A 12,205-nucleotide genomic window follows, 5' to 3' on the forward strand; every position below is an offset into this window, starting at 1 on the left:
AATTACCTGGCCTCTGGTACTTCTTTACAGCAATGCAAAGAACAGCCTCGTATACCTACCATATGTCAAATATTGTGTTAGGCTAAATAAAACATGGTCCCTGCCCGTCAGGAACATAGAATCCCATGTACTTTCCTTCTCTGTGGTTGTGTTTATACCATTACTTCAGTCAGAAACTCCCACCTCTGTCTTTATTCATTCAAAAAGCGTTTACTGGGTGCCTACGAGGTGCCAGACTTTGTGCTAGGTTCTGGAAAGACAAAAATGAAAAAGACACAGTGTCTACCTGTGCCTATTAAATCAGACAGTAGTGGGGGGAGATGTGCAGGTGTAGGAGGGAACTCCAGCTCTCTTGTCCTGTTGGGATCAAGGAAGACTTTGCTGAGAAAATAGGGCTGTAATTGAAGATGAGTACAGAATTTGTTGCTGAAGGAAGACAAAGGTCAGATCATAAAGGGCTCTGCAAATGCCATGTTTCCTAGTTCATACTCCTTATAACAGAATCTACCTTGATTAAACAAGGAAAAAAACGATTATGAAGATATAGATGCCTCTGATGCAATCTAGTGAAAAACTGAACAGCCAGGCCCCAGGAAGGGCTGGAACTTAGCTCCAGAACCAGAAGCAAAAGTACAAGCTTTTACTTCAGAGCTCTGGAATTAATGTGACTGAGCCCCCAAGAGCCTGTTCTTGTGTCTCTCAGTTTAAATGCAAAAGAGAATCTGATTGGCCCAACTCTGGTAAAGATCTCTCAGTTTGAATGCCAAAGAGAACCTGATTGGAACGCATCCTGCTTCATCCAGCTGTGGCCAGGGCAAGGTCACATGCAAAAAAAATGATCACTCAGAGAATAGAGATCCCTGGCTCAGCAGACCTCCTCAAAATTGCCTACTCTTGTCAGAAATATAATTCCCCAAGGATGGAGGCTGAAAAATCACAGCCAATTTTATTCATTAGGAATGCTTTTGACTGCAAATAATACAGACCTTGTTATAATGGCTTAAGCACAGAAAAATTATTCTCATACACCAGAAAATCCAGCTGTAGGGATTACAAGTGTTCATTCAGTAGATCACCGGTCCTAATGCTGATATCTCTGTAATTCTTTTGATCATGTGCTGTTGTAGTTTCAGTTATGACTCACACATTCAAAACTTTAAAAAGAAGAAAGAAGAAAGAATGGTACGAACTGTGTTTCTTCCCTTTGATCAGGAGAGCCCAAAAGATTTCCTAGAAACCTCCCATGATACTTCTGCTTAGTATCATTGCCACACCTAGGTCACACGACCACTCCTCACAAGGGGGATTGGGGAAACAGGAAATGAAGTCTCATAGTTGGCTGAAATTAATCATGAACATGAGAAAAATAATTGAGGTTTGTGAGTGTCCAGCAGCAGACAACTGGATAAAATAAACACAGTATATATACACATTTGGAATACTATTTAGTCATAAAAAAGGAGATCCTGTCTTCCTTCTCTGTGGGTGAGCCTGGAAGACATCATATCAAGTGAAACAAGCCAGGCACAGAAAGATACCACACATTCTCACTCCCATATGGAAGCTAAAAAAGTTGACCCCCTAGAAATTGAGTAGAATTGTGGTTACCAGAGGCTTGAAAGGGTAAGAGGGAAAGGTAAATAAGGAGAAGTTCATTAAAGGATAGAAAATTACAGCTAGATAGGAGGAATAAGTTCTGGTATTTTATTGCACTAAAGGATGACAATAGTTAACAATAACTTGTTTGTTTTCAAATAACTAGAAGAAAGGATTTTGAATGTCTCCAACACAAAGAAATGGTAACTATTTAAGGCGATGAATATGCTAATTACCCTGATTTGATCATTACACATTGTATACATGCAATGAAATATCACTCTGTATCCCATAAATATATATTAATATAATTATTATGTGTCAATTAAAAATAATTATACATATATAAAAATTACAGTCTGTGTGGCAGACAGACTCTAGGTGACTCCCAATGATGGCATTTATACCCTTGTATAATTTCTTTCCATTGAGTGTGAGTGGGACCTATGATTTTCTTCTGACCAATAGAAATGACAGAAGTGATGGGACGTCACTTCTGATTATGTTACATTATATAAGATTCTGTCTGGCTAACATTCCTGCTAGAGACTCTCTCCATAGCTGACTATGTTGGGAGCCCCATGTGGCAAGGGGCTGAGGATGGCCTCTCACAGCTAAGGCAACAGGAAGCCAGGATTTTCAGTCCTACGACCATAAGGAAATAAATTCTGCCAACAACCTGCCTAACCTTAGAAGTAGGTTCTTCCCCAGTCAGGCCTCTAGATAAGAATGTAGCCCAGGTGCCAGGCACAGTGGCTCATGCCTGTAATCCCAGCACTTTGGGAGGCTGAAGTGGTGGATCACTTGAGGTTAGGAGTTCAAGAACAGCCTGGCCAACATGGTGAGACCCATCTTTACTAAAAATATAAAAATTAGCCAGGCATGGTGGCACATGCCTGTAGTCCCAGCTACCCAGGAGGCTGAGGCAGGAGAATCGCCTGAATCCGAGAGGCAGAGGTTGCAGTCAGCCGAGATTGTGCCACTGCACTTCAGCCTGGGTGACAGAGCAAGACTCCATCTCAAAAAAAAAAAAAAAAAAAAAAAAAGTTCCAAGAACTTGAGTATGGGCACAGATGCCTGCATGGAGGTCAGGCTCACCAAACTGTTTCCTTCCAATTTAACATGTTTGGGGGTTTTACTGCATTGATGAGTCAAAGACTATAAGGTGTATGCTCCAATATCCTTTTAGCCCTTTTTCCTTAATAATAGATCCTGTATCTGTTTTCATTTGCAGTATAACAATGTACCACAAACTTAGCACTTTAATACAATATCCATTAGTTAATTCATAGTTCTGTAGGTCAGAAGTCTGGCATGGCATGACTGAGTTCTCTGCTCGGAGCATCTCAAGGCTAAAACCAAGATGTTGGCCACCCTAAGTTCTTGTCTGCAGACTTTAGAGAAAAATCCACTTTTACATTTAGCATTTTTGTCATTGTCAAGATTGGGTTCCCTGTGGTTGTGCAACTGAGACCCTCATTTCCTTGCTGGCTGTCGGTGGGGTCATTCTCAGCTCCTAGAGGTATCCACACTCCTTGCCACATGGCCCTTCCACTTTCAAGCCAGCAATGGCACGTCCAACCATTCTCATGCTCCTAATTCCTGACTTCCTCCATCTCTGACTCTAGGTCTAGATTTAAGGGGCTTTTTTTAAGGTCAAGCCTACCTAGATAATCTCCGTATCTTAAGATCAACTGATTTGATATATAACAATCGCAGGAGTGATATTTTGTCATATTCACAAGTTCTGCCTCCTAGTTAAGAGAAAGAGATTATACAAAGTAAAGATCACTGGGAAAATTGTAGAGCTCTGTCTACCACTGACCCCTAGCTTTTAGCTTGACATGTGGATCCCCTAATAAAGACAGCATTTCCCAGCCTCCCTTATAGCTAAGCAAAGCCATGTAGCTAAGTATTTGCCACAGAAATGATGTATACCAGCTTCCAAGAGATCTGAAAATACCGCTGGTGTTCAATATTTGTCTCCTTATATTTCTATTCCTTCTTGCCATCTGGAATGTGTCATTTAATGGCTGGAACCCTTGTATCAACTCTAAACTGTAAAATGACAGTAAGAATGACAGCCACATATTAGCATGGTGGGGCAGTAGAATGGAAAGAGCTTGGGGTTCCTAAACCCCATTAGAGAGCTAGACCCAGTGGTGTGCTGATAAGTGGTAAACAACCAGCTCCCTGGAGGGCAAAGCCCAGATTTGCAGCATTTGCCAATGTCTGTGATGTAAAATCCTCCACCATGGACAATTTCTTTTTTCTTTTCTTTTCTTTCTTTCTCTCTTTCTTTCTTTCTCTCTCTCTCTCTTTCCTTCCTTCCTTCCTTCTTTCTTTCCCTTTCTTTCTTTCTTTTTCCCTTTCTCTCTTTCTTTCTCTTTCTTTCTTTCTTTCTTTCTTTCTTTCTTTCTTTCTTTCTTTCTTTCTTTCTTTCTTTCTTTCTTTCTTTCTTTCTTTCTTTCTTTCTTCTTTTGTTTTTAGAAATGAAGTCTCACTATATTTCCCAGGCTAGTCTCAAACTCCTGGGCTCAAACAATCCTCCTGCTTTGGCCTCCCAAAGTGCTGGGATTACAAGCATGAGCCACTGCACCCAGCCACACCAATTTCAAGTTACCAGTGTGACATCACTGAACATAGAACTGAGAGGAGTGGCAAGTAATCCATTCTCTCAAGTTGGAATGAGCCAGCTGCAGCCACCACTAGCTGTTCTAGCTCTGCACTGCTTATCCTCCAAGCTGCTTTGTCCTCAGAGAAAAATTAACTGCTATCTTACATAGGTTACTATTATTTTAGGGTATCTGGCACATGCAGACAAACCTGATTCTATGGTAATTTTCTCCAGTCTTCTCTTTCAGCGTTGAAGTGTTCTTTACTGGAGGTTTTCTGTGTGCTGAATGCATTTGGATCCAGCAGGACAGTGAGTGTGTGGTGCCAGGTTTTACTCTGTACAGCATTCGCAGCAGCTGCCGTTTCATTTCAGCCTCCTGCTAGTAACACTGACCCTGCTCCTTATACAGTAGAGCCCAAATAACTTTACAAACTTCAGGAGGAAACAGAAGGGCAATTGTGTCAGAGAGACAATAACCACCATGCTTTACAGAGACCTTTGAGCAAGCACCATGGTGGAAAATATTTTGAAGCGATGCAACAAATCCAGGAGTCTGAGACATTAAAACCTCACTTCATTTTACAAAGCTGCCTCTGAAGGTCGGTGACGTTTGAGACCCACAACAGAGCAGAAAAGACTTCAGAACAAATAAACATCAGCACTGCTAGAAAACACCTACTCACCTCTCTGAAAACTGAGCTGGGAAAACAAACAAGAATCTTTTTCTTTACATTTTAGTGGCTCCGAATCACCCTGCATGGATCTGCCGCAGTGGAGGGTCTGGCCGTTCTCCCACCAGCCCGGAGGCACAGACAGCCAGAATACAGCCTTCCCTCTCCATCACAGGCACTCACACCAGCAGTGCTGGCTACGCTGTGACAGGACAGCTTGGTGTCCACACCCAAATCCAGAACCCAACAATGGCACCAACAATCCTAGGAAATACACAACCTTCCACTGAACTGCTTCAGCTCTCTTCCTTCCAAGCATCTCTTCCAAATAAAATGCAGATCGGAAGTCCTCCTCTACTTCTTTGTGTATGAGTTTGTTTTGTTGTTGTTGTTGTTTGTTTGTTTGAGACGGAGTTTTGCTCTTGTCGCCCAGGCTGGAGTACAGTGGCGCGATCTCAGCTCACTGCAACCTCCGCCTCCCGGGTTCAAGTGATTCTCCTGCCTCAGTCTTCTGAGTAGCTGGGATTATAGGCGCCCACCAGCACACCTGGCTATTTTTTGTATTTTTAGTAGAGATGGGGTTTCACCACGTTGGCCAGGCTGGTCTCAAACTCGTAACCTCAGGTGATCCGCCTACCTCGGCCTCCCAAAATGCTGGAATTACAGGCATGTGCCACCACGCCTGGCCGAGATATTTTTTTTAATAATGGCAATGAGTACATACAACCCGCCTGCACTCCCTCACCAAAGCCGCTTCTGCAGATGTGCCAGATAATGGGGAAGCAGAGTAAGTCACTAAGTAACTGGATTTCTTTCAGGGGCACCTTCTGTGAGGTTATGACCTTCAGGACCTAGGAGTAGTGATCACAAGAAATTCGTGCAGCTATCACGTGTGGAGCATCTAGTGCATGTGAGATCCGGTGGGAAGTGTTGATAGACATTTTCTCTGGTAATCTTCACAAAAAACCAATAAGAAAGCTGGCATTATTACCAGCATGCCACAAATGAAGAAACAGGTCTGTAGGGTTAAATGCAGGTCACTAGCTACTGAGAATGAAACTGGTATTTGCATCCAGCCCGTTTGACTCCAGACTTCTCAGAAAGGGATCTCTGGGGATAGCATTCTGGATCATTCCAGAACAGCGCTAGGCATAGGACAAGGGCGTGCATGTCTAGGATGGACTGAGTGCAGGGCCATATCCTCAAGGCACACAGGTGAAACATCGTCATACTTTTGGAGGTCCATAAAAACGCTTTCATTGTAATTTATTTTAAAACCAGAAGAAAGCGCTGGGTATGGGGGCTCATGCCTGCAATCCCAGCACCATTTTGGGAGGCTAAGGTGAGAGGATTGCTTGAGTCTAGGAGTTTGAGACCAGCCTGGGTGACATAGTGAAAGCACCCCCATCTCTACAAAAAATAAAAAGTTAGCCAGGTGTGGTGGCACAGGCCTGAAGTCCCAGCTACTTGGGAGGCTGAGATGGGAGGATACCTTGAGTTGAAGAGGTCCAGGTTGCAGGGAGCCATGATCATGTCATTACACTCCAGCCTGGGCAACAGAGCAAGCCCCCGTCTCTAAAAATATAAAAAAGAAAAAAAAAACGTGAGTATAACAATAATGAATGGGTAATAATGAGTCCAGCCTGGATTACACTGGTCATTATACAGAGTTGTAAAATATGATTTTTTATCTTGTTTTACCAAGGAAGGGGCCCAGGAAGGCAAAAATGCCAAGGCCCACAAAAGTCATGAGATGGCTGGAATCCAGGGTAACGTAGATGGCATTGCTGTGGACAACAACTAGATGGGAAAAAATGCAGAATGTTCTCTCACAATTAGGCTGCCTTGGTTAAAATAAAGCGTGTTCTAAATCAATGCCTCAGAAGGATTATGGAGTTGCCACAGTTTGGGCTGTGAAATAGCCCACGGAGTTAATAATAAACAGTGCTAATGAATGTTCCCCATCTGTTCCTTATCCCCTTAATGGCGATCAGATAAGAGAACTGAATAAATCAGCAGCCTTTGTACGCTGTCTAATATGCCATAATGTGAGCCCTGGCCTTGGGTCAGTTTGTTTTATTTTCTTAAAATAGTCACAGAGCAGGCCCCTGGGGACTTCCCTTTTCCCATGAGAACCTGCCCAAACCAGAAGGCTTAGGATGACTCTGGTGCTCAGAAACAAAAGCCAAAGCTGACCGGGCACGGTGGCTCATACCTGTAATACCAACACTTTGGGAGGCTGAGTTGGGGGGAGTCACTTGAGGCCAGGCAGCCTGGCCAACATGGTGAAACACCATCTCTACTAAAAATACAAAAATTAGCAGGGCGTGGTGGCATGCACCTGTAGTCCCAGCTACTCAGGAGGCTGAAGCAGGAGAATCACTTGAACCTGGGAGGCAGAGGCTGCAGTGAGCCAAGATCGTGCCACTGCGTGGGCAACAGAGTCTCTCTGTGTCTCACAAAAGAAAAAAGAAACATAAGACAAAGGAATCAGGTGATTCCTGGGATTAGAACAACACTGCCTTGACTCTCCCACTGTCCAACCCCAGCGGGACAATCAGGGTGCTCACTCCTTCCATTTCCATTCAGGGCTCATGGCACAAGACCTAAAGTGGGTTGGAGTTTCTGTCCCATTGGTGGAGCCCTGAAGAGATTGTCCTTGAGTTCCCAACTGCCAGAGCTGCCATCGTATCTGTTTCTTTCATTTCCTATTAAAGATTGAGTTAAATCCTATCTTTTTAGTAACCTCCCCTTCCTTCCTTCCTTCCTTCCTTCCTTCCTTCCTTCCTTCCTTCCTTCCTTCCTCCCTCCCTCCCTCCCTCCCTCCCTCCCTCCCTCCCTCCCTGTCTCTCTCTCTCTCTCTTTCTTTCTTTTCTTTCTCAGCTAGAGTCAGTGTCTGTTGATTTAAAAAAAAATCCTGACTGGTGGGTGCCTTCCAGGTACTGGAAGATGACAGAAATTAGCCTCCATGGGACACTGAACACTGACAGCACTGAATTCATAGACATCATTTAACATCTGTACCTGCTAACACGTGCACTCAGCTAGGAAAGGAGCTGTGTTTTTTCATTAAAAGTTGAAATCAAGGTATGGCTAACAGTCTACAGCCATACCACCCTGAATGCTCCCGATCTCGTCAAAGTATGGCTAACGGTATAGGATTTACCTATCCTGTTCTTTCAGACTTGTAATTATTAAAATGACATTATTAGCCATTAAAATGACACGCATCATGGGGATGTGGGGAGGTGGGGAAGGTAGGCAACTCAAAGCAAACTTCATTTCAGGCAATGCGCCCTCTAACGAATGGCATGTGAAGCAAACAGCACATTTTAAAAAGTTTTTGAGATAAGATTTAGTACCTGTTTTGAGCTGAATGATGCCCCCTACCTCCTAAAAAAATATATATATATATATATGCTGAAGTCCTAAACCCAAGTACCTCAGATTGTGGAAACAGGGTTGTTGCCAATGTAACTGGTTTAGTTAAAATGAGATCATAACTGAGCAAGGTGGGCCTTTAATCCAATATAACAGGTGTCCGTAAGAAGACTGATTTCCTGCCAGGTGCGGTGGCTCACGCCTGTAATCCCAGCACATTGGGAGGCCGAGGCAGGTGGATCACCTGAGGTCAGGAGTTCGAGACCAGCTTGACCAACATGGAGAAACCCCGTCTCTACTAAAAATACAAAATTAGCCAGGCGTGGTGGCAGGTGCCTGTAATCCCAGCTACTCGGGAGGCTGAGGCAGGAGAATCACTTGAACCCGGGAGGCGGAGGTTTCGGTGACCCGAGATCACGCCATTGCACTCTGGCCTGGGCAACAAGAGCAGACCTCCATCTCAAAAAAAAATTTAAAAATCATAATAATAAGACTGATTTCCATGTGAGGACAGAGACACACAGGGAGAACACCATGTGATGAGGACAGCAGAGACAAGCCAAGGAATGCCAGAGGCCAGCAAAACAGAAGCCAGGGCGAGGTAAGGAAGCATTCCCCTCAGGCCTCTGAGGAAGCATGGCCCTGCGGACACCTTGATCCTGGACTTCTGACCTCCAGAACTGTGAGACCGTACATGTCTGTGGTTTTCAGCCACCCAGTTTGTGGTACTTTGTTATAGCAGCCCTAGGAAACTAATGCAGTACCCTCTTGACTTTCAAAAAGACATTGCTTCAATTGCAGAAGCATTGGAAAAATAAAACTAGCAGGCAGCCAGGCGTGGTGGTTCACACCTGTAATCTCAGTATTTGGGGAGGCTGAGACGGGCAGAGGCCAGGAGTTCAAGACCAGCCAGGTCAACATGGTGAAACCCCATCTCAACTAAAAATACAAAACTTCGCTGGCCTTGGTGGTGCACACCTGTAATCCCAACTACTCAGGAGGCTGAGGGATGAGAATCGCTTGAACCGGGAGGCAGAGGTTGCAATGAGTTGAGATCACGCTACTGCACTTCTGCCTGGGCGACAAAGCAAGACTCTGTCTCAAATAAATAAATAAAACCAGCAGACAAACATATACATACACACCAGATTGTATAAGAAAAGTCACCACCAGCCACAGACCACTTGTTATCGCAGTGCCTCTTTCTAGATCTCTTGCCTCTGACTTCCTGTCTTCCTACCCAGCACGGCCTCGAAATCCACCAGGGCTGAAAGTAGCCTGAGCAGAGGAATCTCTGTCCCCTAGACTTCCTCAGGAACCCCTTCACAGGTCCACATGGGGGTCAGACCACAGTGGGAAACTGGCCCTCGGCCACAGACCGCCACACTTTCTGACAACAACATCCCCTACCTTTTCTACGTCTCTTTCCTGCTGGTGTTCAAATTCTGATAACTGTATATTTGTGGCATTCAATTCAGATTTTAGGAAAAAAACAGTTCTACAAGTGACAATAATATCACTGAAGCCCTAATATTGATTCCAGTGATGAGAAAATAATGAAGCAATGGGGCTCCCTTCCCATTTGCCTGCGGGGCCCCTGAACTCCTAAGCATTTGCCTTGCTGCTGTCTGTGAGTAAACTTCCTTTCCAGCCACAGCCGGAAGCTGAGACTTCTCCCATCTGCGTGATGCATTATGTGCATTGCTAGAAAAGGCCACTGTTTTCCTAATAACAGTTGTTCATCAAGAAAACACTATTTTTTCCAATAAGGAAATTTTAGGGCTACATAAACCAAAAACCTATATATTTTCAGAAAACCCAAGGAGGCTTCGAAACCTTTCCAGTTTAACAAATACTTCCAGAATTTGCTGTGTTACTGGCTCTGGTGTATGTCCTGACATAGAGTGATAAAAAGAGTAATGAAACACTCTATTACCAAGCAAACTACAGTCTAGAAGAGGAATAAGACAAGCACATAAGAACTGCTCTAGGCCGGGCGCGGTGGCTCAAGCCTGTAATCCCAGCACTTTGGGAGGCCGAGACGGGAGGATCACAGGTCAGGAGATCGAGACCGTCCTGGCTAACATGGTGAAACCCCGTCTCTACTAAAAAATACAAAAAATTAGCTGGGCGTGGTGGCGGGCGCCTGTAGTCCCAGCTACTCAGGAGGCTGAGGCAGGAGAATGGCGTGAACCTGGGAGGCGGAGCTTGCAGTGAGCCGAGATCCGGCCATTGCACTCCAGCCTAGGGGACAGAACGAGACTCCGCCTCCAAAAAAAAAAAAAAAAAAGAACTGTTCTATGAGACAAGTATGTGTGCCCCGACAGACAGACAGCTGAAACTGTATCCAGGAACATGTATTTTCAGAAGGCTTATCTTCCATAACACTATAAACCGACCAGCTAGCTTACTTACCAAGACTGACAGCTTCCTCATCAAGGCTAGCTTCGGGGATGTGAGGGTGATCTGCCTGCGACAACTCTCACCCCATTGATCGCCAGGGTTGATGCGGCTGATCTGGCTGGCTAGGTGGGTAACCCCTTCCTCCCTTACCGCTCCATGTGCATGCCTCCCAAAGCTGCGTACTCTGTCGAAAGGGACCACCATCCCCAATAGAGGAGGACCGGTCTTCAGTCAAGGGTGTATGAGTAGCTTCACTCCCCTGCTGGAACCTCAAAACAAGCTCTCAAGATTAGCTTTGGGACTCTCACTGCACTGTGCATACAGTCCTGTGCCCAAAGTTCTTGTATCAGGAACTCTGCCCAGTCTTAAGACCTACTTCAAAATCACCCAGCCCAGGCCCCAAAATCTGACATTCCCCTTCTGAGGCACTGCTAAGTCTTTTTCAAGGTGGTGTCCTCCCTGACCACAGTAAGCATAACAACCTTGGCTTTGCTTGACCAACAAGTTACCTAGCTGTTCCTTTTGCAAGTCAACAGTCAACACCCCTTTCTTCTAGATAGCACACCCCTATTATCTGAGATGATTTTCATTCCACATGGTTGAACTGGAGCTTCTCCTCCATGCCCCTGGTCACAGTGGTTACCTCAGAAATGGACACATTACCTGGGCTGGTTCAAACGAGTCTTAATAACGGGTTTGGTACTTGGGATGGGATGTTGCAAATATCTAAAGCTGAAATATGGAACCAGCTAAATCAAGGGAAGGGATGGGATAGATAGAATTTTCTCATCCCTGACCTTATGTGAAAAGCAAAGCAACTGATTATGGTGCTGTATCTGGGGCCTCAGACCATTCAAGTCGGCTGTTTGGGAGAAGCGAAAGACACGTGCCAGGGTCTGAATCTGTTAGCTACCTCTTAACGGCTTTGCTAAGATATTTTAGGAAAGGCGTAAGCTTCCAGCCGAGCTGGTCCATTTGAAGGTATAAGGGAAACAGCTTCCGTAATAATAATAGCTCGCTTGCATTGTGTGTTATGTGCCAGATGCCATTCTTAACACATCACATGAATTTCCTCAATTTTTTGCAACAATTTCACAGAGTGGATACTATTGTTATCCCTATTTTACAGATAAAGAGAAAGGCCTGGGGAGATGAAGTAGCCTAACCAAAGCTACAGCTAGAAAGTAGCAGAATTGCCAGGCGCGGTGGCTCACGCCTGTAATCCCAGCACTTAGCACTTTGGGAGGCAGAGGCGGGCGGATCACAAGGTCAAGAGTTTGAGACCAGCCAGTTCGAGATCAGCCTGGACAACATGGTAAAACCCCATCTCTACTAAAAGTACAAAAATTAGATGAGCGTGGTGGCGCACGCCTATAACCCTAGCTACTTGGAAGGCCAAGGCAGGAGAATCACTTGAACCTGGGAGGCGGAGGTTGCAGTGAACCGAGATTGCACCACTGCACCCCAGCCTGGGCGACAGAGCAAGACTCCGTCCTGGGGAAGAAAAAAAAAGAAAGAAAGAAAGTAGCAGAATTGG

Source organism: Macaca nemestrina, chromosome 10 (assembly GCF_043159975.1).
Source record: "Macaca nemestrina isolate mMacNem1 chromosome 10, mMacNem.hap1, whole genome shotgun sequence".
NCBI classification, from domain to species: Eukaryota; Metazoa; Chordata; class Mammalia; order Primates; family Cercopithecidae; genus Macaca; species Macaca nemestrina.